Source organism: Lissotriton helveticus, chromosome 5_1 (assembly GCF_964261635.1).
Source record: "Lissotriton helveticus chromosome 5_1, aLisHel1.1, whole genome shotgun sequence".
NCBI classification, from domain to species: Eukaryota; Metazoa; Chordata; class Amphibia; order Caudata; family Salamandridae; genus Lissotriton; species Lissotriton helveticus.
The window spans coordinates 1,233,628,312-1,233,656,296 of record NC_136065.1 but is presented as its reverse complement, the minus strand read 5'-3'; the positions used below and the strand labels follow the sequence as shown (position 1 = coordinate 1,233,656,296).

Genomic DNA, 27,985 nt, shown 5'->3' with positions numbered 1-27,985 from the left:
GCCTCATATGGCACTGTTAGGCCAGGATGGACTGTTTTAGCCTTCAATAGCCGTCTGATTCAAGCCACCTCTTCTTCTTAGCTAGAATGTGCTCATGGCTCCACTGGCTGCAAACACCTGTAACTGGTGTATCTGACAAAAACACAAGGTCCCTTCGTTCAACTGGTATGTTGGTTAGGGTGCGGGCCTGTGTGCTGCCCACTGTGGAGGGCCATGGAGCGTAATGTTGAGATTGCTTGTCAGCTGCAGCCTGCTTCAGTCTGTAGTGCTCTTGTGGGAGATCCCTCAAGCTCTCAGCTGCCTGCTCTGGCATCAAGTCTTGCTGGGCTTGTGCCAGCATCTCATAGCTCACTATGAACTTCTGAACAGTACCTGAGCACAGGAGCAGTGGGTAGTAATGTGCATGAAGTTGCCAGTGAGTACAATCCTCCCTAAGGTGAGGTCCAGTGGGAGTTCCATGCCATCCCAAGGAATAGGGAAAGGAGATCTCAAAGAGAATGTCATACTTTGTGAAAAGCCTTTTCATGACGAAAGTCAGACTGTCTCGCTCCTTGTCGCTGAAATCCTGAAGCCGTAACACAGTGCATCGAGGCAGCAAGAGGGTCTGGAAGGGCCAAACTACCCAATAAGGACAACCACCACTCAGTCTTCGCTATCAAAATGATGCGATCCTTCTGAGCGGCTTCCAGCTTTCCATAATCCCCCCTCATGGGTAGCTGGGGCTTCCTAAGATACTCTGGGTACAATCATCCACCTTGGCTTCATTCAGCAAAAAATTCCTAGCCCATATATGGCAGTGTGGCTGAGGATTTGAGCAGCCCATCATTGCACCTTTGTTTTCAAATATCCACACCTGTAGGCAAGTTTCTCTCTGTTCTCTCATGATTGCTGTCCTCTTGTCAATCACAGCTCCTATTTCAGGGGGTGTCAGACGAGGGAGAGTTATATCAGACCAAGGATGGAAACACATGACTGATTCCTCTGGCCGATGCCGTTCTAAGCAATGGGTAGAAACCATCACCAGGTTCTGAAACATCTGGCTGGTGGGCCGTGAAGTAATTCTGAACAAGGTATGTGCTCTCGTACAGGGGATTCACCTCTCCATTGGCTCTCTTTGCTCCAGGGTAAGAGCGGGTTGGAAGGATCATTGCGCGGAACATGCTCTTGGGCTAGTTTCTCAAGCTGACCTTGCCATAGCCTTTTCATTTGATGTGCAGATATGGGCACCCATTCGTCCCACAGTGGATTGCAATGCACATGCTGGTGCTCAGACATTCCAGGAATAGAAAGGCTTGCTCGATAACTGCACTTGTGACTGCCTGTTTAGTTAGTTAGTTGAACAATGTAGCAATAATAGGTATTTAGAGGAGTGATGATAACTTACTGTCACGATTTACTCCCTGTGCTCTCGTGCCCACCACCAGGGGGCTGAATTGTGGGGCTTTTCAGTGTTCTAATATGCCTCCAAATACTCCCCTGTATGGATATCCTGACTTCCAGGCATTTGGACATCATTTGGGAATTGACATCCATTCCCAATCCATGCCGGGTTTTGTGAAAGCCAGCCTGCTTAGACTTAAAGCCAACCTACTAATGCCTGAAACTCCATTACCCAGAATTCCCTGCTCACTGCTTTGTCTCCACCCCTGCAGGCCAAGGATGGGTGGAGGAATTTAGCTCACCTGTGGCTGGCTGCTGCTAGCCTGCTCACACCAGCTGCATGTGGTTACTGTGAGCTCTTTTAAGCCCCAGCTCCCTTCAGGCAAAGGTTGGTCATTGTAGCTGTTTACTGGTGAGACCGATCCTTGTTTCCAGTGATCCCTGAGCTTTTGCTGTTCTTGGTTCCTGAACTTTAGCTATGCCTTGTTCCTGACCTGCTGCTGTTTTCCTTGTTCCTGAATTAGCACTGCCTGCAGTGCTACCCTGACCCCTGAGCCTTAGTATTCCTTGTTCCTGAACTGCAGCAGTTTCCCTTATCCTGAATTAGCACTGTTTGCAGTGCTACCTTGTTTCCCGAGTTCCTGAGCTATAGCTATTCCTTGTGCCGGAATTAGCACTGCCTGCAGTGCTCTTGTTTCCTGCGTTCCTGAGCTATAGTTATTTTTTGTTCCTGGGCTTCAGCTATTTCTTGTTCCTGATTTGCACTGCTTGCAGTGCTCTCTTGACTCCTGAGCTGTAGCTATGTCCTGTTTCTTGAACTAGCATTCCTGTGGTGCTACCTTGACTCCTGAGCTTTAGTAATTTCCCTGTTCCTGAACGAGCACTGCCTGCAGTGCTACCTTGACTCCTTGAAGCTTTAGTAATTCCCTGTTCCTGAACCAGCACTGCCTACAGTGCTGCCTTGACTCCTGAGCATTACCTCCCTTCTTGTTCCTGCCCAATACTGCCTTCTATGCTTCTTTGTTTTCTTGATTCCTTAACCTGCACTATTCTTGTATACCCTTGTAGCCTCCCCTTCTGTATATCCGTTTCCAGTCCCTGCCTTACTTCCCATTTCCTTGGTTCCAGTTCTAGTTTGCTGTCTTTCTATTCTGCTGTCTTACTTCTGTTACCCTGTATGTTTGTTACCTGTTTTCTGCCAAGTGTGCCCTGTCATTTTCTTCCTTTCCTGTTAAGCACTCCTCCTTGCTAGCTACTTGTCTATTGTGCTTGTGTTTAGTTCTACTCCGTTGCTGTTACTGCCTTGCGCGTTCCTGTTTGATCCCCAGGATCCGTGGGCTCAGCTGACTACCTAGGTGGTGTTTCTTGTTCACTGTGAGTTTTGTCTTTGAGTTACATTTATAACATCACTATAGGTATAAGCTCCACAGACCCTGCCTTTGCATGCATATCCTACATGTGGGTATTTGCCGTCAGTATCTGTAACAGCAATTGCGGGTAAGAAACTTACTGAGCTTCAGTCTTACCATGTGGAGCTCCTGAGTGCTTTACCCCACACCCCCCTTTATTGTTAATGTTGTATTATATATATGTCTTGTACGTCCGTCCTGGGTGTAGTTATTCTGAATGCTAAATTGCTTTGTGAGTGCCCTTCCTTTCTAAGTCTTACCCATCTTGTTCACTTGTACAGGCTTCCCCTTTGAATCCCTTTTTCTCCTCTGACTCCTTGTATGTTCCTGGGCAGCGCTGTACTCCTCTTCCTGTGTACGTTTTCTACCCAGTTCCCAGTCCTTGCCCAAGTCCCTGACTGTGTTCCCCACATAGTCCCGGACAGTCCCTGACACTTTTGTCCCCAGTGCCACTGCACCTTCTGCACCATTTAAATCAAGCCCCTTTTAATTGCAAGTTAACTGCAATTGTGGCTGCCTGTATAGTTGTAAAATGTAGCAATTTTAACTGTTTAGAGGAGTTCTGAGAGCGTTTGCTCCAGTGCCACTGCAACTGCTGCACCATTCAAATAATGGTCCTGTTGTTTGTAAGGTAACTGCACTTGTGACTGCATGTTTTGTAGTGAATTATAGCAATTTAAGGTGTTTAGTAGGGTACCTAGAGCTTTTGAACTGTGCCACTGCACCATTCAAATAATGACCCAGTTGCCTGACTGGACTGTGACTGCCTGTTTAGTAGTAAATTATAGCACTATTTGGTGTTTAGTGGAGTGATGCCAACTTTTGTCCCCAGTGCCACTGCACCTTCTGCACCATTGAAATCAAGCCCCTTTTAACTGCAAGTGTCGGCCTTTTTAGTAGTAAAATATAGACTGTATTAAGTGTTTTGAGGAGTTCTGACAACTTTTTGGCCTGGAGCTACTGCATCTGCTGCACCTATCAAATCATGACTCTGTTGTCTGCAAGGTAACTGCACTTGTGGCTGCCTGTTTAGCAATAAAATATAACATAGCTTTTGTATATTCACTTTATATTAACTTTATTTATTTTTTTATATTTCTTTTTATTATCAAATAAACATAAGCAAACAAGGCAATAAACGTCAGTACAGATAGAGAAGCGCTTTGCGAGGGAGGAAGTGCATTACAATTTGATACAAATCATCAATGCAGGAGGGAGGGGAGCAGAGGGGAAATTCAGAATCATAAAACATTAAAGCTAATGCATCTTTCGGAATCTAAGGTCAGGGGGAAGATGGAACATCCGGAGCATCTGCAAGGGGAGGTGCACATATATCACTCCAATAGGAGTTCCATTGGCCCCAGATTTTACCCCACTTTTTAGGTCTGCCGTGCGCCACATATACCGTTTCCTCTCTAAACATACACCAGTCCATATTCTCGTTCCATGCCAGGACCGTGGGCGGTGTCTGGGAGCCCCACAACTGTGCGATATCTCTCTCGGCAACCATATTCCCAAGGGTCCCCCACTGAGTCTGCACCACATCATAATCAATCGGCTCCCAAACATTCAATAAGCAATGCCTTGCTTCAGGCAACAGAGCGATGCCCGTGACCTCCTCCATCACATCATGCACTTGACTCCAGAACCCTACCACTTCCGGACATTCCCAAATTATGTGGAGAAAAGTACCGGTTAAACCGCATCCACGCCTACACAACCCATCCACAGAATATCCCATACGAATCAGACAAGGACCGGTCACATAGATCCGGTGCAGGATCTTAAGCTGTACGAGTCGGAGACGAGCCGAAATCGTGACCTCCTTTGGTGAGGATATCGCCGACTGCCAGTCCTCGTCATCCAACTCGAGACCATCCCTAGTCCAAACATCTCTAAGTTGGAACAACAAATCAACTCGATCATTAATCAATTTCTTATATATCAAAGAAATAGTGCTGTCAGGAACGTATCCATCAAGCACTCGATCTTCAAGTGGAGATGATTCCGGGATAACAATACCTGCAGGAAAAACCGAACTCAGTGCGTGGCGAGTCTGCGCATAACGGAAGAATTCCTTGTCACTCAACTCATACTCTACTTTCAACTCCTCAAAAGTCTTAACCCTGTCTTTGGCCCAGATATCACTCTCCCTGCAGATACCAATCATATCCCATTTCTCGAAACCTTTCGTCTTCCACAGGCTGCCCAATCTTTCAGAAGCATAGAGCGGAGTCGCTCGAGTCAGTCGATCCCTCCATCCCATTGCCGCATTAGCACATTGCCGCACCCGCACCGCTATCTTAGTGGGTCCCGAAAGTTTCTTCCCAGCAGATTTGGTGTAAAGTGCCCTGTTATAATCGCCATCCGGCAACAGCCATTTATCCATTTCAAACGCATGATTTGACGCAGGACCGTACATTCCATGATTAATCGCGCCCAATTGAGAAGCCCAATAGTATCGCTTTATATCCGGAATGCAATACCACCATCATACCAGGGAAGCATCAGCTTGGCGAGGGCGATACGCGAACGTCCGCCCCATATCAATTGTCTCTGCAAACTCTCCACCTCCCGAAAGTAGCTCGCCGGAATGACATCAAGTGTGTTTTGCAGCGCGTATAAAAACCGCGGCAAAGACATCATTTTGACAAGAGCTGCACGCCCGAGGGGGGATAATGGCCGTCTGCGCCAGGCCACAACATTGGATTTTAATTGTTGGAGCGGGGGAAGCAGATTACGATCATAGCGGACCACGGGGTCCAAGGTGATAAAGACCCCCAGATACTTAAATCCCGTTTGCACCATTTGTATGGGACAACCGCGCGGCAAAGAAGGAGAGTCACCCGAGAGTACATAGATACAGGACTTGGACCAGTTAATCAGAAGACCGGAGTTTCTCCCGAACGAGTTCAACACATCAAACAATACGATCAGCGTCTTTCGAGGCGACGTGAGGTACAACAAAATATCGTCCGCATAGAGTGATAATCAGTCCTCAAAATCCGGGGTCCACCGAATACCGCTCATCGATGGCTCCCACCGCAGCCAAGCAGCCAGGGGTTCCAAGGCGAGGGCAAAAAGAAGCGGGGACAGCGGACATCCCTGTCGCGTGCCCCTTCCAAGAAGAAAGGACTTAGAAACCCGACCATTCACCACAATCTGAGCCAATGGTTCCTCGTACAAAAGTTTTACCCAGCCAATGAAACCAGGACCAAAACCGAACTTGGCAAGAGCAGCCCAGAGATACGGCCATTCCAACATATCAAAGGCCATCGTAGCATCTAAGGAAGCCAAGATGGCCGGTTCACGCAGTGACGCTGCTCTCGCAAGAACGCCATGCAAGCGCCGCAAGTTCAATGCTGTATTACTATGTGGAATAAAACCTGACTGATCCGGATGGATCAGGTCGCTAATCACCGTTATCAAACGGTTTGCCAGCAATTTCGCGAGGATCTTGGGCTCCGCATTAAGAAGCGAAATAGGCCTATAAGATGCGCAGTGATCCAGCGGCTTCCCCTCCTTGTGAATCACCACAATGGTCGCAAGTTGCTGATCACGAGGGAGGGAGCCAACGTCTTGCGACTCCAGGAACATAGAACACAGATACGGCGCCATTTTGTCAGGACGCAACTTATAGAGCTCGATGGGGAGACTGTTAGGGCCCATAGCTTTTCCCGAGCGTACAGAGCGAATAGCAGTTGCCACCTCGTCAACGGAAAGTGCTGCGTCCATCAATTCCCTATCTAAATCCGACAATGCAATGTCTCGTAACAGCAGATGTGAGTCTTCCTCTGGTCTGTCGGATACTGGGGAATACACTGTTTTGAAATATTCCGCAAAACACTCCACAATCTCGGCAGAATCAGTCACTCTCACTCCATCCACTCTCTCAACCACAGGGACCACACGACTCGCCCTCTCCTTTCTATCCAACCAAGCAATCAATTTCCCCGCCTTATCTCCCACATCATATAAACGTCCCTGCTGCTCTCTACTCATGACTCTAGCAGCATCTGTTACCAACGCCCTATAGTCAAGTTGTTTGAGACTGAGGAGATGAATCTTGTCGTAGTGATACCCAATTCCAAATCCCTTTCCAACTCAGCTATTTCGGTCTCAAGGCGGACTACCGCCTCGTTTTTGTTTTTCTTGGCGCCAGCAATCAACGACAGCGCCTGGCCACGGATAACCTTCTTGAAAGCTTCCCACAGCGAAACAGAAGAGGACAGAGACCCCACATTCTCGGCAAAATAATGATCCAGAGACCTGATCAACTCCGCCCAGGTTTTGGGGTCGCAGAGATACCAAGGATTAATAGGGGCCACACGACCCTCGGCTCCCATCTTCGTATCCATCATAAGCCACAATGGGGAGTGATCTGAGATACCCCTAGCCAGATGTCTGACTTCCCTGATTGAAGAGGCCTGCCCTGCCGGCATCAGGACATAATCAAGTCTAGAGAGACTGCCGTGAGCACCAGAGTGGAAGGTGTATTGCGACTGTCCCGGATGCAGTAGCCTCCAACAATCTACTAGTCCCAGCGTTTCCAAGAAACCACCCAACCAAGACTGCGATCTCATGAGTTCTCCGGGGAGGTAACGGTCCTCCCCACCGGGAACGACAGAATTGAAATCTCCACCCATCACCAGAATGCCTTCCGGAGCCCCAGAATTACTCTCCCCAAATCAGCGAAGGTCGCAGTATGCAGGCCGGGAGGAACATAAACGGAAAGCAGAGAGACAGTCTTCCCCTTCCATCTACCAGTGAGAGCAGCATAGCGCCCAATGTCGTCAAGGATTATATTGTCAACCTCCAGGGGGAGGGAACCCCTGACTATGATACCCACCCCCCAAGAACCAGTAGTAAATCCAGAATGTGCCAGGAGACGATAGCCTCGCCTATTCATGGCGTGGCATGTATTTCTGATCAGATGTGTCTCTTGCATTAACACTACATCAGGGGAGAGACGCCTCAGTAGCTGCAGCACAACACCACGTTTTATCCTGTCCCCCAACCCGTTAACGTTCCAGCACAATAACCTCAGCCCCCTACCCCCATCCCAGGAAATAAATGCAGAATCCGCCCCACAGCGAGCACAACACCCAGGTCTAGAAGTTAAACAATGCGTTGCCTTGAAACAGAGTGAAACACAAACAAACCCCCCCACCCCCAACAAATACCCAAAACATACCCCCCCACACTGCACCCCTGCGTTAGACTCAAAAGCCACCTCGCCCTAACATTAAACTAGTCTGCAAAAAGAAACCCAGAGGAGGAAAGAGTCTCACCCCCCTGCCACCTCTGGGTAGTCCACCACAAATAGTGCAATTGTAAAAGTCATCGAACCACAGCTGCCAGTTGTGTACAATATCCAGAAATCCGAAATCACTGCTCACTCCTGTTCCAATGGGCCACCTACAGCTCCTTCAGAATGTTTGGGGGGGATCCCGCTGCATGGGCAACGTGTCGAGCCTGTCACTCACATTCTCAGGGAGGTCAAAGAAAAACATCCGATCTTCGTATTCTACACGCAGCCGAGATGGAAAGAGCATCGCATACTTCATACCCATGTCTCTCAATCGTCGCTTCACCCCCTGAAACCCCATCCTTTGTTTCTGAACGAACTGGGTGAAATCTGGGTAGAAGCTCACCGTAGTATTTTCGAACTTCATAGGGCAGCCCACCCGCGACGCCTGCAGGATAGCGTCTCTATCTTTAAAGTTAAAAATTCGGGCGAAGATGGGACGCGGAGGGGCGCCCAGCTTTGGATTTCTGCCCGGCACTCTGTGTGCGCGTTACACCGAAAAAAAGTTGCTCAGGCCTTTGGGGGCAAGATGGTTTAGGATGAGGTCCTCGACAAGGAGATCTACGGTTGGGTCTTCCGGTTTTTCAGGGACCCCAATAATACATACGTTGTTGCGTCTGGCCCGACCGTCAAAATCCTCCAGCCGACGAGAAAAGAGATCATTAGAGGATCGCAGTTTGCGAACCTCTGTCTGTAAATCGGACACATCAGTCGTAAGGCTGGAGGTCTTCAAATCCAAGGATTTAACTTTTTCGTTAGTCTTTGATAAATCCGCCCTGATCAAGTTGACATCGATTGCCACAGTGTCAAGCTTTAGGGCAAGAGCCTCATATTGTTGGCCGATAGAGGTCTTCATACTAGCAATGGCGCCCATGACATCATGCAGGGTCAAGTCGTCCACCGCCGTTGAGTCATCTCCCGTATCTCCCAGGGACCTACTCGTAACACCGGGGGACCTCTTGGGATGAGTGTAACGATCCATGATATTCGATTGAATAGAGCCCCCCCGGTGAACGGTCTTGGTCTTCCGTTTCTCGCTTTTGGGTTTGCCCGCCATATTGGGTGTTGCGCCCCAGAGGGGCCCTCGAGACCTGGTAAAAATGACTCCTCTCAATTCACCCACCGGGATCCACAGAAACAAGTTCCAGCCCGATGTCACATGACCAGATACACTCGACGGCAATCAAACAGTGGAGTTGCGGGGTCAAATTGCATCCCGGGTTGTCAGAGCGGTCTCGAGGCAGGAGAGGGCAGAGGAGCCAAAAACGAAACTGAAAGTTAACTCCGGTGCGTGAGCAGGACCCCGTAGGCAGTTGTTGTTCAATTACTTTAACTCGAGCCCCAGGCAGTGTCATGGAGCAGGCCACGAAAGTTCGAAGTGCCGTAGTTACGGTTCCCGGAGTCCAAATCGATTTCTGATTTCGATTTTGATTAGCTTTATTCGATTTTTGTTACATAAAATCATAAAAGCAACATTCATATATATACACAACAATAAAAACCATTTCATTACAATAAATAACACTAGATTAAAACAGTATTAAATCAGTTCAAACGAGTTCGCTAATTACTAAGTTCCTTTTTTTAAAAACACTTTTTAAAAAGCCAGTCATGACCATAATACAAGTTGCATTGCCTAATTGCTGCAAAGTAAGAAACGCAGGACGGCATTGTCTCCAGGCACCTTGCTTCAAGTACTGTTTGATACACCTTTTACTCTCACTTTCATAAAATTTACAGAACAAGATTACGTGAAATGTAGATTGTACAGAAATACTATCGCATGGGCAAACAGCCAAGGTTCTAGACCAGTCATTTTTATTTGGAAATGAGACTAACCGGTCGAATAAATTGAACCTAAATCTTGTTAAGAGAAAACTATCAAATCCCAGATTGCACATTGCTAGGTACGGCTGGATTCTGTTGGTGGTCAGTAACAATTGATGATCCCTGACTGTTTTTTTGTCATTTCACCTACACACCAAAGAAGCTCAAAATGGGCCATACATAGCCCTTTCAATTCTGATTTTGAAATATTCTGAATTGAGGCAGGAGTGCTGAAAAACTCGGGTCTTTGAATATCAGTGAATAATTTCCTGATATATTCAAGCCAGTTTATACGCTTCACATTGCCGAGGCCCATGACATCTCTTATAATTTCCTGATTTAGGATAAGATCCCCTGACACCCATACTCTACGCCAAAGTAAAACAGGTTGCAGTTTAATCAAATCTAATAAGTAGTCCATCCCCAATTCCTGGTGGCAGTTAAGAACTGAAGCACCTTTCGGAAGGGCAAGGAGGTATCTGAAAAAATTATTTTCTTCAATTTGCATCGCCGATGCGTCCTGATACCCCCAAATCCCTGCCCTGTATAACGCAACACTTCTACATTTAGATATGTAGATCTTTAGCATAATCTCGGGGTGTCTTTTACCCAACTTAGCTGCAAAGTTCTTTAGGGCCCCTATGGTACGTTTAAAAGATAAGGTCCTATTCTTAATCTCAGGCCCCCAGGAGCCAGAACCCTCAATTGTGACCCCAAGGTATGGAAAGGTTTTAGTATGTTCAATTACGAGCCCTGTCGCTTTGAGACTTTTACAGCTAGCGCGGCCCTTACCACACTGCATTACGTAAGATTTTTTGGTATTAATCATTAGGCCCCTTTCTTTCATAAACTCAAGATATTTGGCGAGGGCTTTCTGGGCTCCTACCTTTGTTCTTGCCATTAAAACTGCGTCGTCAGCATACAGGAGCGACACGATGGACTTTTTGCCATATTTTGGGGAGTCAATTTTACAAGCACCCAATTCCTCCTCCAGTTTATTTGTATAAAGAGAAAAAAGAAAAGGGGCCAATACACAGCCTTGTCGTACCCCTTTTTCTATTCTGAAGGAGCCTGTGCATTCCCCCCTCAGCCCATATCTGACTTTTGCAGTTGCCCCCGAATAAAGTTGCCTAGGAAAAAGTACGATGGCAGGATCAACTTCAATTTCTTCCAGAATTTGCCAAAGCTTAGCATGTATCACACAATCAAATGCAGCGGAAAGGTCAACAAAGATGGCATATAGTTGACCTTCCTTTGCCCTTGTGTATTTAGCTTGTAACAAAACGAAATTTAGGACCTGCTCTACCGTGCCCATCCCCTCACGGAAGCCATACTGTACTGGGCTCAAGATGTCATGTTCACCAGCCCACAACTGTAACTTATTTAAGACCACCCTCCCCACCATTTTCATGAGGGAATCTAATAATGAAATTGGTCTATAGTTGGATGGGCTATCCCTGTCCCCCTTCTTATATATCAGTTTTATAACCGATTCTGACCATTTACCAATGAAACCTATCGCACAACAAGCCTGTAAGACTCGGGTACACAGTGGGGCCCAGACATCCATGTCTAGCTTATAAATATCATTAGGGATCCCATCCGGTCCCGGGGCTTTATTATTTTTACTGGCTAATAAGGCCATCTGTACTTCCTGAAGGGTAATCTCCATGGTGAAAGGGTGAAAAGCACGCCTTCTCTCTACACACCCTTTAAAGTTTTCATCATCCATGTATGACTCCTCCCCGTTTTTATATACCTTGGTAAAGAAATCGATCCAGGTTTTTTCATCAATAGCAATATCTAGCTTTTCTGCCTCCTTCTTAGAAAAAAAGGGTGCATTGACTGCCTCCCAAAAAGCCCTAGGGTCTCTACTCTGTGAGGCAGTCAACAGTTGTTGCCAAGCTTGCTCCTTGATCTCCTTTTTTCTCAGGGACCTTGCCTGAGTATACACCTTCCTACAGTGCCTAATAGCCACATGGTCCCTCAGTTTAAGGCTCAGGGCAGCCTTAAGGGCCGCATATGCCTTAGTGCACCTAGAGTCAAACCACCCCTCCCCCCTCCATGATGGTTCTTTCTCTGGGACCTTGTAAGCTTATCCTGAATCACCCCTGTAATGTTACCAAACGCCTCCAGGGTTTGTTCTTCCGTACTACTCTCATCCAAACAAACAAAAATCTCTGATAGAGCCAAGGTTATTATTTCCTTGAATTTGTTAACTGGGTCCACAGAGCACCATTTAAGTGTCAGCCCGTTATAACTAGCTATAGCAATGTTTTGTGTCCATGTAAGTGATTCAATAGTAGTAAATCTACTTAACTCTCCCATGTTCAAGGTCATACTAAGAGGGAGATGATCACTTAACCTGACTGACAGGATCTCAAAATTTACTACACAATGTGCAAAACAGTTCGACACAATTACAAAGTCTATAGTGGAGTGGCACCCTCTTGCTAGAAATGTTGGGGTAAATTCCACCTTAGGTGTACACATTAGGTTGGCGAAACCAAGATCAAACTTGGCCAACACGTTATTTAATGCCTCTCCTTTTCCAGAATGCATAAAATGACACCTACTCACATTTTCCCCCCTGCCATATTCCTGGAACCCACAACTTCCTAGGTTACAGATATTCAAGTTAAAATCCCCTACCCATACCAGCATTTTATTTAACTCCACCGACAGATTCTCAGCGTTTAGATCCCCTTGCAGGCTGCTTATAACCTCTGGAAAATCCCCATTACTTATATTGTTGTAGAAGTTAACTATTAGTAACTCGACACGATGATGTAGGGTAACTGAGATCATCTGGTAATAATGCGTGTTTTTCCTTCTGGTAATTTTAACAACATTCAGGAGATTTGAGACATAAATACAAATTCCTCCTTTATGTCTGCCAAACAAGGAGCGGACTGCGGGGACATGGAAAGTTTTAAAACCAGAAAGGTGTTTCTCATCCAAGAGCCAGGTTTCTTGTACACAAAGAATGTCGATATTTTGGACAAAATCTCCCCAGACAGTATTGTGCACTTTGTTCTCTAACCCACATACATTCCAGGAGACAAACCTCAATGGTCCTTCCTCCACCCTAGGCGTTTTCACTTTTGGTACTTGATTGTCATTTTCAATATTTGCCCCATGTAAATGCGGCTCAAAGCCAAGCCCCATATCTTCCAGCTCATGCATTAATTCATTCTTGCCAGTCAAAACTGACTCAGTTTCCTCCCCAACCCCAACATTGGTTTTTAATCCAGGTAGGGGCACATAAGCAATTTCTTTAATAAGTTCCGGTTCCAATCTAGGTGAAACTAATTTATTGTGCATTTTCTCTACTCGGCTATTCACCTTTGTTACATAATCTTGCAGGATGTATTGTACAAGAGTCCTATTCCTTTGACATATCATCATGGTTGTATCCTTTCCGCCACACAGTCAATCACATTCGTTTAGACCGGAAAGGGCCAGAAACCTATTTGATCTCCCCATAACAGGTATATAACCCATATTTCCCCCAGGTGTCCGGGGTGGATGACCTAACTGTCTCTTCCTGGGATATTCCCACGGTTGGCCTGCTTGTGGATACAGGGTTCAGGCACCCTGATGTATAAAAGAGGGCCTACAGCGATCATTATATTGTTGGAATAGAGGCCTGATCCGATTTTCCTGTTGTTGAAACGGATACCTAGGGCGATCATCCCAACATTGAGATGGAAGTCCAGAACGATCAGATGGTGTTGGAATGGGGACCTAACACGGTCATTTAAATGCTGATAACAATGCCCAAAAATGTCCTCCTGATATTGATATGGGGGTTTTACACAATCGTTCTGATGCTGGAGTGGGGGCCTAATGCCATCATATTGGTGTTGGAAGGGAGGCCCAGAACGATCGTCCCAGCTACGAGGTAAGATTCTATGATTAATGGCGCTCTAGGGTAGAAAAAGGGCAGTTTGCGTGGGATAATCGCACTACCTACGTTTAGGGGGAAGTAGTCTAAGATGTATCTAACTGATCTAACATCTCTAAAATTAATTCCCATGATATCCCCAGTAATTTCCTTTATTCTATGGCCCAGCCAAGGAAGACGCCTCACATGCAGGATTTCACCGTCCATATCTAGCGGAAGGGGTCTATTCTGTTTAAGCCAGAATATGACTTTATTTTTAGGCTTCAATTAATCTTCTCTCTTATTACCCTCCAAAACAGGCACTCCCATGAGGACTACCACATACGGAACTGCTTCCGGGGGTAGTTCTACATTCGGTATCTTGGAGACAGGAACCCTATCAGGGTTTTTACTACCATTGACTTTAAACGTATTTACTATCTGTTTAGATGTAACAGTTCCCACAGGTTCTTTATCGCTAATTCTTGCATCCTTTTGCCGTGATGTTTTAGGAGGCATGGGTTTCAGGGCTTTCGATTTGTCCTGTTTGGTACCTTGTATTCCCTTTTGAACAGATTTATGAACAGTTTTATCTAGAGATGGACCTATAATTGGAGACACTGTTATAGTCTTTGGTAAGTACTTAATCACCCCTTTAATTTCCCCAAATGCTTGCTCTAAATTCCCCAACTGCTGAGCTATTCTTTTTAACCTCTCAGTTAGAGGGAGTATTAGAGACTGTATTAATTGTTCAATGCCTCCCAACAAATCACTACAAGGTGTTACTTCAATTGGGTGGTGAGGAGGAATATCTATAGTTGGTGTTAATGGGACATTGGGTAAATAACTCATTGAATTACCAAGGAGAATTGAAGTAGCCTTGTTTTTCTTGAGTCCCCCCCTGGGAGATTTATTAGTTATTTGGAAAATCTCTACAGATCGCAACGGCGTAACTGTTATAACTTCCACCTCCGGTATTGGGGTACAATAAGATGTAGAAATACTTATATCTGGTAAGGGTGATCTATCCCGTAATAATAGTGGGATACTGTCATTAGGCGAAGCCTCGAGTCCCATACTATCAGGGGGTGTGCTAGTAAGAAGACTAGGGGGCGACGAGAAAGCTAAATGCAGCGGGCCCAAAGAAGAACGCCTATTCTTCATAAGTTCAACAGAGCGGCGTCTCTCGGCCCATCGCTCCGCCAAGGCCATATCCTTATCAATACCTGCGTTGGATCTAATAACATAACTGTCTAGAGTTCCTTTCTTCCCCCCCCCCCCCGGCAATGAGGATTTCTCTTTAGGGAGAATCGAAGTCATGATGTAAATCAGTCCAGTAGATGACAATATATGGCAGGTATGCACCAAATCAAACCTAGTACAAGTCACAAATGTGTTAACACAGCCCTGAGTAAGATAGCATAGTCATTAGGGGCTTAGACAAACTTACAAGCGAGAAGAAATGTCAGCTCACTGATGTATTATGGAGGAATCCTCTCCAAAAGTCCAGATTGAAAAGAGGTGGCCCAGCCCTGGCTCATCTGGTCTCAGAGGGCCTTAGAGGGCCCGCTCTTTGCCCGGTCCTCGCCCCGGTCGCTGCCGCGTGCTCCTGCAACGCGGAGGAAGCGCGGGCTTTTGATGCGCCTCCGGCCGCTGTGATCATCTCAGGGAGGCGGGACAATGTTGCAAGGGCTTGTGGGCACCGTAGTCCCCCCGCTCGGCGGCCGCTAGTTGGAATGGTGAGCGGCGGCGGGGGGGACCGGAGGCAACAGGGAAAGAGGTTCCTTGCGCTGGGATAGCGCAGCTGATTCCACAAAAAGGGTCCTCAGGCTGGCGGAATTGTGCAACAAGCAGGCTGGCCATGTCTCGATTTCTGAAAGCAGCTATTATATCAGTTGGGTTGCGTCTTCAATAACCCATCGTCATAATCAGGATAATGTTCAGGATAGATGCGGGAGGTGGCGAAGGTCTCGGGAGCCCTGTGCTCATGTGGCCATCTCGGTTGCGCGCGAAGGTCCTCAATTAACTTTATTTTTAACGTGAAATATTTATTGCAACATTTAGAATTTGATCATAATGATCAAATAGATAAAGTTGAAAAAAATCAATCTGATAATGCCTACAAAGTGCAAAGTGCAAATAAAGGTTCTGAGGCATGAATAAGTTTGCCAAAAACGTTCTAAGGCTAAAGCATCTTTTTTACATAACTAAGCAATAAAAAGCAAGCATTCCAGCATACTGTTGGAAGCTGTCAGCCTTTTCCGTAGGAAGAGATCTTATATTGACAGTCAGTGGGGCTTCAACAGTGTGAGTAGGATGTATGACATTACAACGCATGCTTTTACATCGCATGCCTTTACAACGCTGTTTTTACAACGCATGCCTTTACAACGCATAGCGCTAAGGGGTGCTGGATAGTGAATAGTTTAATTTACTATTCCAACTCCAGTCCCCGTGGATAGTAAGGAAGGTGTTGGATAGTAAATTAAACCTATTCCCTATCCTAGAGCGCCCCCAGCGCAATGCGTTGTAATGGTTTGCATTGTAAAAGTTGCGTCGTAAAGGCACTGTGTGGTAAAAGTTGCGTTGTAAAGGATGTTTCCCATGTGAGTAGCTTTAGTAAAATTAGACGAACTATGTGGAAGGCACTAAGCAGAGCCCAATGGGGGCAGTACATAAATAATGGTAAATCAGGATTTGGAATCTGCTCACCGCAACTTGGAATTGCCTACAAAAAAGAGGCAGAAGCCTTGAAACACGATGGCAAAGTATTTTAAATCAGAACACTGGCTGATTTTTGTGTCAAATAAATGCATGTGGTGTTATTTGCCTGTCAAGTGCATTTTTCAAAATCTTTGGGGCATTAGTTTTTTTTTTTTGTAAATGTGTGCATTTGTAGATACTGTATATATGAACCTTTTGAATTGACAGTGGTTTTGTTTGTGCTTGTGTTTCAAAAAATTGCTGATAAATGTAAAAAAGAAAAATAAACTTGTTTGGAAAATTAAATCCAGTGGTCACATGGTACAGATTGACTGTGTGTCTGGGGAATTGTTTCACGAATAATCCTGTCCAGCCACCTTGCGCTGTAGACCAGCGGCAGAGTTCAGCAACCCACTAGAGGGTATGACAATGTTCTGAAAGACAGAATCCGGAGTGCAGCTCAATGTGAGTAACAATTGTGCCAAAACCAGAACAGCATGTTTCATCATGCATGGTAAAATTTGACGCACTATGCGGAAGGCACTAAGCAGAGCCCACTGGGCTCAGTACATAAAGTATATTAAATCGGAACAGTGGCTGGTTTCCATGTCAAATAAATGCCTCTGATGTTAGTTGGCTGCCGAGTGCATTTTCCAAAAGCTTTGGGGCATTTGTAGAATGCCCTGGGGGTCACTATAGTGAAGCAGCAGTCGTACTTGGAATCGAGGACGGGCCCACTTGTGGAGTCCATACAGGACTTGATTGTGTGCTTCCCGGACCACACTTCCCAGAATGCACAGTCTCATTTGAGCCTCCCATCGGTGGGTGTGTTATATATAAAATGGGGAAGTGGGTCGGCGGTTGCGCACACCGCTTCCGTTAAAGCCCCTGAAGAGAAGCAAATGGAGCTTCGAAACGCGTCGGGCAGATCCCGTACGGAGCGGCGTCTACGAGTGGATCCCCGTCCTCACCTATACATAAACCAAGCTGCTGTTCGCGTGCTACTCAAAGGTGGACACCTTCGAGCATTGATTTATACGCGGCCGTCCAGCCGCGGAGTATGCACCACCCCGGCACCCTGGGGGTCACTATAGTGAAGCAGCAGTCGTACTTGGAATCGAGGACGGGCCCACTTGTGGAGTCCATACAGGACTTGATTGTGTGCTTCCCGGACCACACTTCCCAGAATGCACAGTCTCATTTGAGCCTCCCATCGGTGGGTGTGTTATATATAAAATGGGGAAGTGGGTCGGCGGTTGCGCACACCGCTTCCGTTAAAGCCCCTGAAGAGAAGCAAATGGAGCTTCGAAACGCGTCGGGCAGATCCCGTACGGAGCGGCGTCTACGAGTGGATCCCCGTCCTCACCTATACATAAACCAAGCTGCTGTTTGCGTGCTACTCAAAGGTGGACACCTTCGAGCATTGATATAGATATATATTTAGATATATTACTTACTGGCGGTCGCCAGTAGGTAGATATAGTTAGGACCTATTTTCCATAGGAAATTCGCAACATTCTATTTGGGATGACTTTGGCGCCGGTTGACGAATCTTCACAAAATTTTCAAAACTAATGGCCAGATCCGCTCCGCTCCTATCCTGAAAGTCTCGGGTGATTTGTGAAGTGGGGGCCGAGAAAAAAGGGGGGTCACAAAACTTGTTTTTCCCATGCAATTTTCCATAGGGACCTTTAGCCACAGCTACAACCCGAACTGCTGAACGGAATTACACAAAATTTGGCAAAGAGGTAGGACTCAGTTCAGACACGTGCCTTTTCTCTTAAATGGTGTCAATCTGTTCAGTAGTTTTTTAGAAATTAAAGGAAAAAGTACATATATATCTGGGCAGAGCCTAACAACACATCTCATTGTGAGATCTGATTGGCTGTCAGCACTTCATCCAAGAAGTGTTGGCAGCCATCTTGGGACCAATATAAATGATAGCACCTCATTAAAAAGCATTGCAGTTAATAGAAGGTTTTAAGACTTTAGTTACATTATAAATCACTTGTTGATGGTACCATACTCATTTTAGGAATTGTGGTGTCTTCTAAGGTGATTTTACCATTTGAAAAAGCCTCCTGCTTGGATATCATGAATCATGTTTGAGAGAAAACTATTTTCTCATGCTTGTCCCATAGAGGTTTGGAAGGTGCTCCAGAAGCTAAATGAGAGCATATTTTCTGTAAATTCACATTATCTTTCTCAGTCATGTGAGAATGTAATCTGACATTCTCAGTAAAACATGTACATCCAACTCAACCAAACCTTCTTTCAACAATATCTGCAATTTTAATGGTTGACTGAACGTCCACTCTGAAACTATTTGCGCATAATCTTTCAACAAAAAAAATTGCTATTGGCTGTTATATGCGTAAAGATCAACACTGGGTTAACTCATTGAGTTCCTTCCTCATTGAACAAACGCTGTTGTAAAGCCCGGTTTCTTCAGCACTGTGTGATCGGCTGCGGAATTTGTACGCGATCTGCCATCATTTTCATGAGTATTTCATCACTGCAAGATCGGCTCAATTGTTAACCACTTGGATGCTAAGGGTACCTGATGATCTTCCATGTAATTTCCATTGAAACCAATGGAAACTCCATGACGAGCTGGGCTCGTCATGAGCGTCGAAGGGGTTAAGAGCGCAATTGACTGAATAGTGACTGGAGTCTATGTGGGTATTTCTTCTGTGACACACCCACATGTTATCACACGTGTCATGGTAATTACCATTTAAATACTTTCATATCTTCTGTGACACGCACACATTATTAACCATAATTAGCATTATTGGAAGGGCTGGAGTGCAAGGAATATAAGCAATTCTTCCTATGAACAGACATGTCAGGCATTCAAGCTCTTCCATCTTTTCTCAATTTACCTGGTAAACCGCAAATTGAATGGGACATATGGGAGGCAATGTTTCTTGCATATGTTGATGTTTTAGAAGGGGAAGAATGTGAACCAGACAGTAAATTAGCCTTACTCAAACATTGTCTGGGAGGTATTGCTCTTAAGGAATATAAAAATGTACCCCCTTTGATTCATACATCTAATTTAAATGTATAACAAATTGCCTCCAAACAACTTTTCATTTGTTATGGGAAGAAAATAAACATAGTCATGGAGAGATTTAAAAGCAACTCAAGGACACAAAAACCAGATGAAACTATTGACAATTACGTATCAGCTTTGAGAGCTTTAGCAGTTACATGCGATTTTCAACACATCAACTATGACCAAGTTTTAAGAGACCAAATTCTCATGCGTACCAATAATAAAAAAAACAAGAAAGATTGTGGACAACTTCAGACACGTCTCTTAATGCAGCTAATAAAAAAGCAAAATCTATTGAGCATTCAGAAAAATTTGTTGACAAAATCAGATCGTGCAATAAGGCAATACATGTTGTCATCAAGGAAACCGACAAACAAAAAGAAATTGATAAAAGCAAAAAATTCCCAATTCAAAGAAATTAAAACTATGAGAAAACTGAATCTAAAAATAAGTGGCAAAAACCTGACAACAGGTGGAATAGTGTTTATTGTTTCAGATGCGGAAGTAGTTATCATCTAGGGAATTCTAGGTCATGTCCTTCCTTGGAAAAAGTCTGTGCCAGATATAACAAGAAAGGACATTTTCCTAAAGTTTGTAGGTCAGCTCCAAGAAGAGTTACTGTCATCCAAGAATACAAAGAATTATCTGATTATGATTATGATGTGAACACCATACTTTGTTTAACTAAAGAGACAAGCACTAAAAAATGTCCTTCAAGCATTGTTATCATTAAAGGAATCTCTACAAAAGTATTAGTGGATTCTTGCTCATGGTATAACATTCTGTCTCATGATCTTGTTTGCTCTAATTGGCCTAACATAGAACTCATACACCCTGACATCTCACCAAGTGGCTATACTTGCCATCAACTACAACTTATTGGGTATTTTATCGCTGATTTGAACTTCCATGAACGCAAAACACGTGGGAAAATGTATGTTACTAAAGTGGAACAATCACTTTTGGTCTGGCCACAACAAGAGAAACCTGGCATAAAATTATACCCCAATGCAGATCCTCCTGTGTATTCTGTGGGTACAAATGTTACGGATGGAACGGTAATTTCTTCTGGTAATTTCTCAATGTAAAACCCTCATGCTACCTCTAATTTACCGCTGAAAAGGTGTTGGGCCCTTCACACCACGTATTACCTTCAGGAGATTTAAATGAACCTGAACAGTCAAAAATGCAATTATTATTTCAAGCCAATAAAGAGACCTGTTGAGTATTTTAAAGGGTTTTATTTTCTAGCCAAAAGTTAATTTTTCTCTGACCCTTTATTCATTAGTAAAATATCAATCAGGTTACAGAATTTGGAAAACAGGAAAAATAGCATTAATACAGAACATTTACAGTCTGCATATAAGCATCACATGTAAAAAAGAAAATGTGGCGCAAAATTTCAGTCAAAACTCTTAAAGAGTTTCTAAGAAAAGTAGTCTTGCAAAGCTAATCAATAATTAAATAGTTTGCAAAAAATCTCCCATTAAGAGAAATAAATGCATAAGACAAATAAATCTTTTCAGACCTAATTAATTAGTCAAAGCATAAACTAAGGGGCAGATTTATGAAGGCCTTGCGCCGCCGGTGTGTCACTTTATTTGACGCAACGGCGGCGCAAACAATGCGCCCTATTTACAACGTGACGCATCTAGGAGATGCGTCACGTTGTAAAGCCCTGCGCCATAAGGAGGCGTTACTGCGCAGGGGGGGGCGTTCCTGCGCAGGAACGCCTCCTAAAAGTGGCTGAGTGAAATCTATGAGATTTCACTCAGTCACTTTCAGGACAATGCTGCGTCAAAACCCTGCGCCTGCTTGAAGCAGGCATAGGTCTTGACGCAGCATTGTGGAGATGGGGCACCCCCGAACCTTGCTGGAGCTGCGTCGTGCTTGCGACGCAGCTCCAGCAATGCGCCACTTTTACGGCACAGATGCGTCATGCATCTGTGCCGTTTTTGCCCCATGGTGCGCCGCATTGTAAATGCGGCACACCATGGGTGGCGGAGCAGCGGCGTAGGATGACTGGCACATCCCTGGGGATGCGCCAGTCATCATAAATCTGCCCCTTAAAGTTTAGCATCTAATTCTATCTTAATCAGCTGCACTCTCTGTCTGTCTGTGTCTAAAGAGGAAAACAGCCCCTCCTTCAAAAGACCTCAATGGAATGTGGCCTGCCGTGCCAAAATATGACGTGGAAGCAAGAAACCTCCCCCTGACTCTCCTCGGACGCCCAAGGCTGCACCCGTGACGATCTTGTACCTAACCCATAGAATGAAGCAAAGCCTAAACCAAAATGAGCAAGAATCCAGCTGAGCTAAGAAAAAGCCAACCCCCCACCAGAGAGGTCATTATTTATACTCTAATTCTTGGCAGACTACACAAAGATGTGGCATCTTCAGGAAAACCTGTACGTGTTTGGTCAGTCATGATGGCAAGAGTTCTCACTACCCTGACTCATTCTAAAATCCTGACTATACCAGTTTTAACAAAAGAAGCATACATGAATAAATACATTTATAAACGTTTGCAACATTTACTAGGAAAAATGTTTCATTCTAATTCTCTTCCTTCCTTTCACAGCGCAGTAGGACGGATATTTTAACTAACTGGTACATTGGCGCAATCACATGAATGTACAGTTCAAGATGTCCTTGACTTCTTCTTGTCATGAGGAAAGCTAGCTCAGTCTGCGCATGCACCCTTCTCTTTACAAGTCATAGCCTTGCTGGATTCACAGGCAGCCATTTAATGGTAGGCCCCAAAAATAAAACAGACACAAAGAGAATATTAATTTCATGTAAATCAGCCCATTATATTTCCCAACTCCATACTAATACCCCTTATAAATGTTTACCTAGCCAAGCTATTAGTTTCAAGCAGCTTTTCTATTATTTATGACAACATGCAAAATAAATGTGCAATGTGTAACATAGCATTTTTATGCTTTAGTGTAAAATTTAAAAGCACACACAGTTAATAGAGCGCACAAAGCAACATGCATTAGTGTGTTAGATAGCTTTTCATGCAAAAAAGCATTTAGGCCCCTGTGTAGTGTTTGGTGCATTATTTAGATTGCAAGGAATGAGCTGGGAAGAGAGAAACACATTCTATTAATCTTCACAGCTAAAAAGGCCACTTTTCTCTACACTGAAAAAAACACATGTTAATTCAGCAAAAGCATTTCAGACTGAATAGGCCTCACTTTCATGTTTTTCATGTGCCATGTTTTTTAACTTGCACCAAAATGTGCGTGGCAATTTAAATGCAGTCTGTCTGTAGCACAAAATTAAAACAATGCCTGACTGCAGATGAAATCGGTTCCATCATTACTAAGCCAAGTTTAGTCAGGTCTAATGATCCTTCTTTTTTTAAACCTTTATTTATCAGTTTTTAAGTAACAAACACAGTCAAAGTGGTTACAGTCATACCAGATACATTCATTTGACAAGCTGATAGGTCAATTTTTCCGAGCTAACGATCCGAGCAAATAGAAAATATGTGTGTGCCCTTTCTCGCCGCAGTTAGATACAGTCTGTGTAAGGTCGTACATTTTAAACCTCAGGGCATCTAAACTAATATTACAGATGAAGTTGAATAGCATCCTTCAATAACATGTTCTTTAAATCTTTAGCATCTCATAACATTATACAGTAAAGAGAATTAGTGGCGTGCCTCCATCAGCGCCAGGAGACAGAGCCATGAGGGTTTTTTACCTATAACCCAACTCCTTGGCTGCCATCCTCTGACCCTTCATGTGGTGTTGCATTGTTCATCAGATATATCTGTAGAGGACCCCATATATCTTTCGGCTTGTTCCGGACAGGCAGTAAATCAGCATAAATATTGTGTTGATCCTGACAGTAGACTACATCATCCAACCATTCCTTAAACTTCGGGGCTCTCCCCCTACCCCAACGGCATGCAACCCTCCTCTTTGCAAGCAGTAGAACAACGTCCATAAACCTCCAAATGGGCTTAGGTATATTCAGTGTATATCCCAACAGCATTACTAGTGGGTCCCTATTGACTACCCCCTCTGTCATGATCTGTAATGCTTCGTACACCTGGGACCAGTAGTCATACACCCCCCGACACTCTCATGCCAGATGGATGAATCCCGCCCTCTCCGCATAGCATCGGTCACATCTATCAATATCTGGCAACTGGAATCTCAGCTTCCGAACTGGTGTGTAATAGAATCTTTGTAGTGTCTAATTTTGAGCCTACTACTAGGAGATATATTGGCTGTGATAGTACAACAATAATTCCATTGATATTCAGTAATTTCCTTGCCTATATCCAAACTCCACAACTGACACGCCGGACTCTCCAGCCCCATGCGCTGTAGCCTGATATTATTATACAATCTAGAAGCAAGATGGCGGCCATCCGACAGCAGCATAGCATGCAACGGTAACACTACCTCCGGTTCGTTCGGAAAGTGTATCAGCACTTCCTTCAGCCCCTGACGCAATCTGATGTAATAAAATACCTCTAAGGGGGTTGGTTGCAGTCCCTGAAACAGCTGCTCCCTAGTGCGAAATTGCCCGTTGAGGAACAGGTCACCCCATGTGGCAATCTTATTACGCCTACACATTAGTTGAGATCCCGTCTCCTGCAGTAGCGATAGACGGGGGTGGTATGTGAGTGGCATTACAGGGGAATACAACAGCGGAGTTCGAAGGATCTTCGCCAATCTACGCCACGCATCAACCGTGCATGTTACCGTGGTGGATGGTGATTCTGTAACTTCCACCGTACCTTGAATCATCCCGCTGAGAGGAAGAGGACGTGCGATCCAATCCTCTGCCGCCAGTTGTGGCATAAAAGGTGTAGGATTCATCCAGTGGTACGTATATTGCGTCTGAGCACTTATTTATTAGACCTCGAAGTCTGGCACATCAAAGCCTCCCTTCTCGTAAGGCTGAGTCAGAATTGACCATCGTAACTGTGGTTGCTTACCCCCCCAAAATAGTCGAAGGAGTTCTGATCTTAGCCTAGTAAAAATATATGCGGCAGGATAATAAGGAATATTTTGAAATAGATATAAAAAGCGAGGCAGCGCCACCATTTTTATGAGTGACGCTCTACCCGCCATAGACAGAGGCAACGACATCCATTGTGAGACATTATCGGCTAACTTAGTAATGGCAACACCATATTTAGGCCTAAGTGTCTCCTCCTTATTTAGGGATATAACAATACCCAAATAGCGTAGATCAGTGTCACACCATTCGAGTGGGTAGTCCAGCTGGAATTTCGTAACCGCACCCGTGAGCGGGAAAAATTTTGATTTTTTCCTTTTTTTTTTTTTAAATATTTTTATTAAAGAGTTTTCCCCCATTTTTCCCCCTTTAATCATGGGCAGGACACAGTAGGAATCCATACGAAACAACACAAATTCATAGAGGCATATACAAAAGAAAAAAGAAATAGCAACACAAACAATGCGAAACCAATTGATACCCAGTTTGTCCAAAGATAAAGCATATATACACTAGATGCATAAAGTTTCTATACAATACACACTCAGATTCCCCCCCCCCCTGGCAATCCACAATTTAATGATCGGGACCTTGTTTCCATCGCGTGATGGGCTCCCATATTTGCAAACCAAGTTTTTTACCCTTTTTCCCCCTCCTGGCATACACTGCAGATTCTAACTTTTGTATAGATAATACCTTACCCAGCCATTGATGATATGTGGGAGGATTAGGATCCAACCATGCCGAAGCCACTAACAGTCTAAGAATAGCCATTGCAACGAATACAAAATTTTTCCCGTTGTTCACATGGCCCTCGGGATTAACTCCTAATAGCATTACTGCTGGATTCAATTCTATTGTGATTGATAGTGCGTTTTGCAGAAATTTCTCAATGTCCTGTTTTATACTGTCTAAATGTGGGCAGAGTGAAAAAATATGTATTAAATCCGCCTCTGCACTACCACACCTGAAACAAGTAGTTCCCGAGAGACCCCCCCATTGAGCAATTTTACTAGGCGTATAATACAAATGATATAGGATCTTATAATGTTGGGCCTGCAAAGATGATGAACACAACAATTTTATTCCCATCTCTAATGACTCTGAAAAAATCTTATTGGCTATTCCCAAATCTTCAGACCACCTATTGATCCATTTCTCCGTATCATCTTTTTTTAATGTTGTCATCTCTAAGTAAAATCTCTTTATAGTACAATCGGAGCCTACTTCTATAAGGTCCAGCAATACATTTCTATCGAACCCCAAAGGCCCTCCTTTCCGATTTATTAAACAGCTCCTTATTTGGAGGTATTTAAAAAAATGTTTTGTATCTAAAGTGTATCTATCCTGCATTTCAACAAACTGTAATATACCTTGGGGGCCCTGAATATCTCCGATCTTTCTTATCCCTCGTCTCTCCCAATCTTGAAATACAGCACCTGAAAAAACCATACTAGGGAGGGAAGGATTATTTTTAAACCTAGTGTAGAAATTATATTTCCCAATTCCTATCTTTTTTGATATTCCCTTCCAAACGTAATAAGCAGCCAATATAGTCTTAAACCGTGTTTTTTTATAGTAACTTTCCTCAGTAAATCTCAGAAAAATATTTTCAACATTTTTACCCAAAACCAAACCATAAATAACAAGTGAACCGATATTATCCCATCCATCCACATCAGCCCCCCCAACCAGTCCCAACATATTTTGCAGTGCGGCAGCCCAATAGTACACTCTTAAATCTGGTAGAGACCAGCCCCCACGCTCCCGCGGTAGAGACATATATCTCAATGCCCTGCGTGTCTTTCCTCTAGCCCATATAAACCGATTGATCATTTCTTCACATATTTTAAACCATTTATTATCAAAGAAGAGTGGAATCGCCCTAAATATATACAAAAATTTTGGCAGTATCATCATTTTAATTATGTTGACCCGACCTACTAATGATAGATGTAAATTTTCATAGCGATCCAAATCTCTCTTTGTTTTACTTATAATAGGAGCGATGTTATTTCCCACCAAATTGTTTATATCAGCTGAGATATTTATTCCAAGATAGGTCCCTGCCTGGACCACCCGATTATCGTCACAGACTGTCGCTGAATTTATAATAATCTGGGTCTTAGAAGCATTTAGGGCGTACCCCGATATCTGTCCAAATCTACGGGCCTCTTCTTCAATAAAAACAGTTGCCTCCGTGGGGTTCGGGGTGACCACCGCCACGTCGTCAGCGTACGCCAATATCTTACAGGGTCCCAAAAGTGTTGGAAACGGAGTTATCTCTGGGGACAAATCAAGCTTACGAATCAATGGGTCCATATACATGGCAAAGAGTAGGGGGGAACATGGGCACCCCTGCCGTGTACCTCTTTTGATCATAAATTGACCCGTAACGCCACCATTGATTCGTAACGCCGCAGCTGGTTCTTTATATAAAGTTTGCAAAGCTTTTATAAAACCGCCCCTGAACCCAGATCTTGCTAAGCAATACCACAAATAGTCCCAGGAGACCCGATCAAACGCTTTTTCAGCATCCAGCAGCATTACTGCCATCGGGTCTCCTGTGACCCCGGCAGCATCGAATAATGTTATGACTTTCCTGATGTGGTGAGTTGTTCCTCTTCCAGGGATAAAACCATGTTGAATTGAGCTAACTAGGGCACTTATCACCTCGGCGAATCTCATTGCCAGAGCTTTGGAGTATATTTTGGTGTCATTATTCATTAATGTGATAGGGCGGTATGACCCAGGCTCCGTGTGTGGCTTACCTTTTTTTAGAATTAAGACAATATCTGCACCCCCCCACGACTTTGGGATGGACTCACCAAGTTGCGCAGCTTGAAACACTTTAGTTAACTCTTTAGCCAACATACCCCAGAAGGTTTTATAGAATTCTAAAGGTATCTGGTCCGGGCCAGCAGCCTTTCCTGAGGGGAGTCTACCCATAGCTTCCTTGATCTCTTCCACCTCTAGCTCCCTTTCTAATCCATCTGCATCTACATCCAAAACCCTCTCCGTTGGGATATTCTCCAAATACTCCCTGATCTCTTCATTACTACAGGAATATTGATGGTCGTATAGGGACTGATAGTATTTCCTGAATACTTCCCTAATCTCTTCAGGATCTGTTTGCAGATTACCATTTCCATCTCTGATTTCCCTTACAGTCCCTGCCGCCGCTATCTGCCTGGTGCGCATCGCGAGTACATGCCCAACTTTTTCATTGTACTCATAGCACTTCTCCCTTCGGATTGTGTAGTATGCCGCCGCTTTGTTTGCTAGTTCATCTTCAGCTTCGCTTTTAGCTTTTATTAGATCTAATATATATTGTTCAGCTGGTTCCCCTCTAATAATGCAATCATTAAGTAGTTCTTCTGCCTCCGAAGCAGCCCTCTCTAACTCTCTTTGCCGGAGCCCTTCCAT

The 27,985-nt window shown here is 44.4% G+C and overlaps 1 pseudogene; it reads right to left on the bottom strand.

Annotated features, from left to right (window-relative positions):
* Positions 1–43: 43 nt before the first annotated feature.
* On the bottom strand, positions 44–27,985 carry LOC144752611 (galactose-1-phosphate uridylyltransferase pseudogene; annotated as a pseudogene).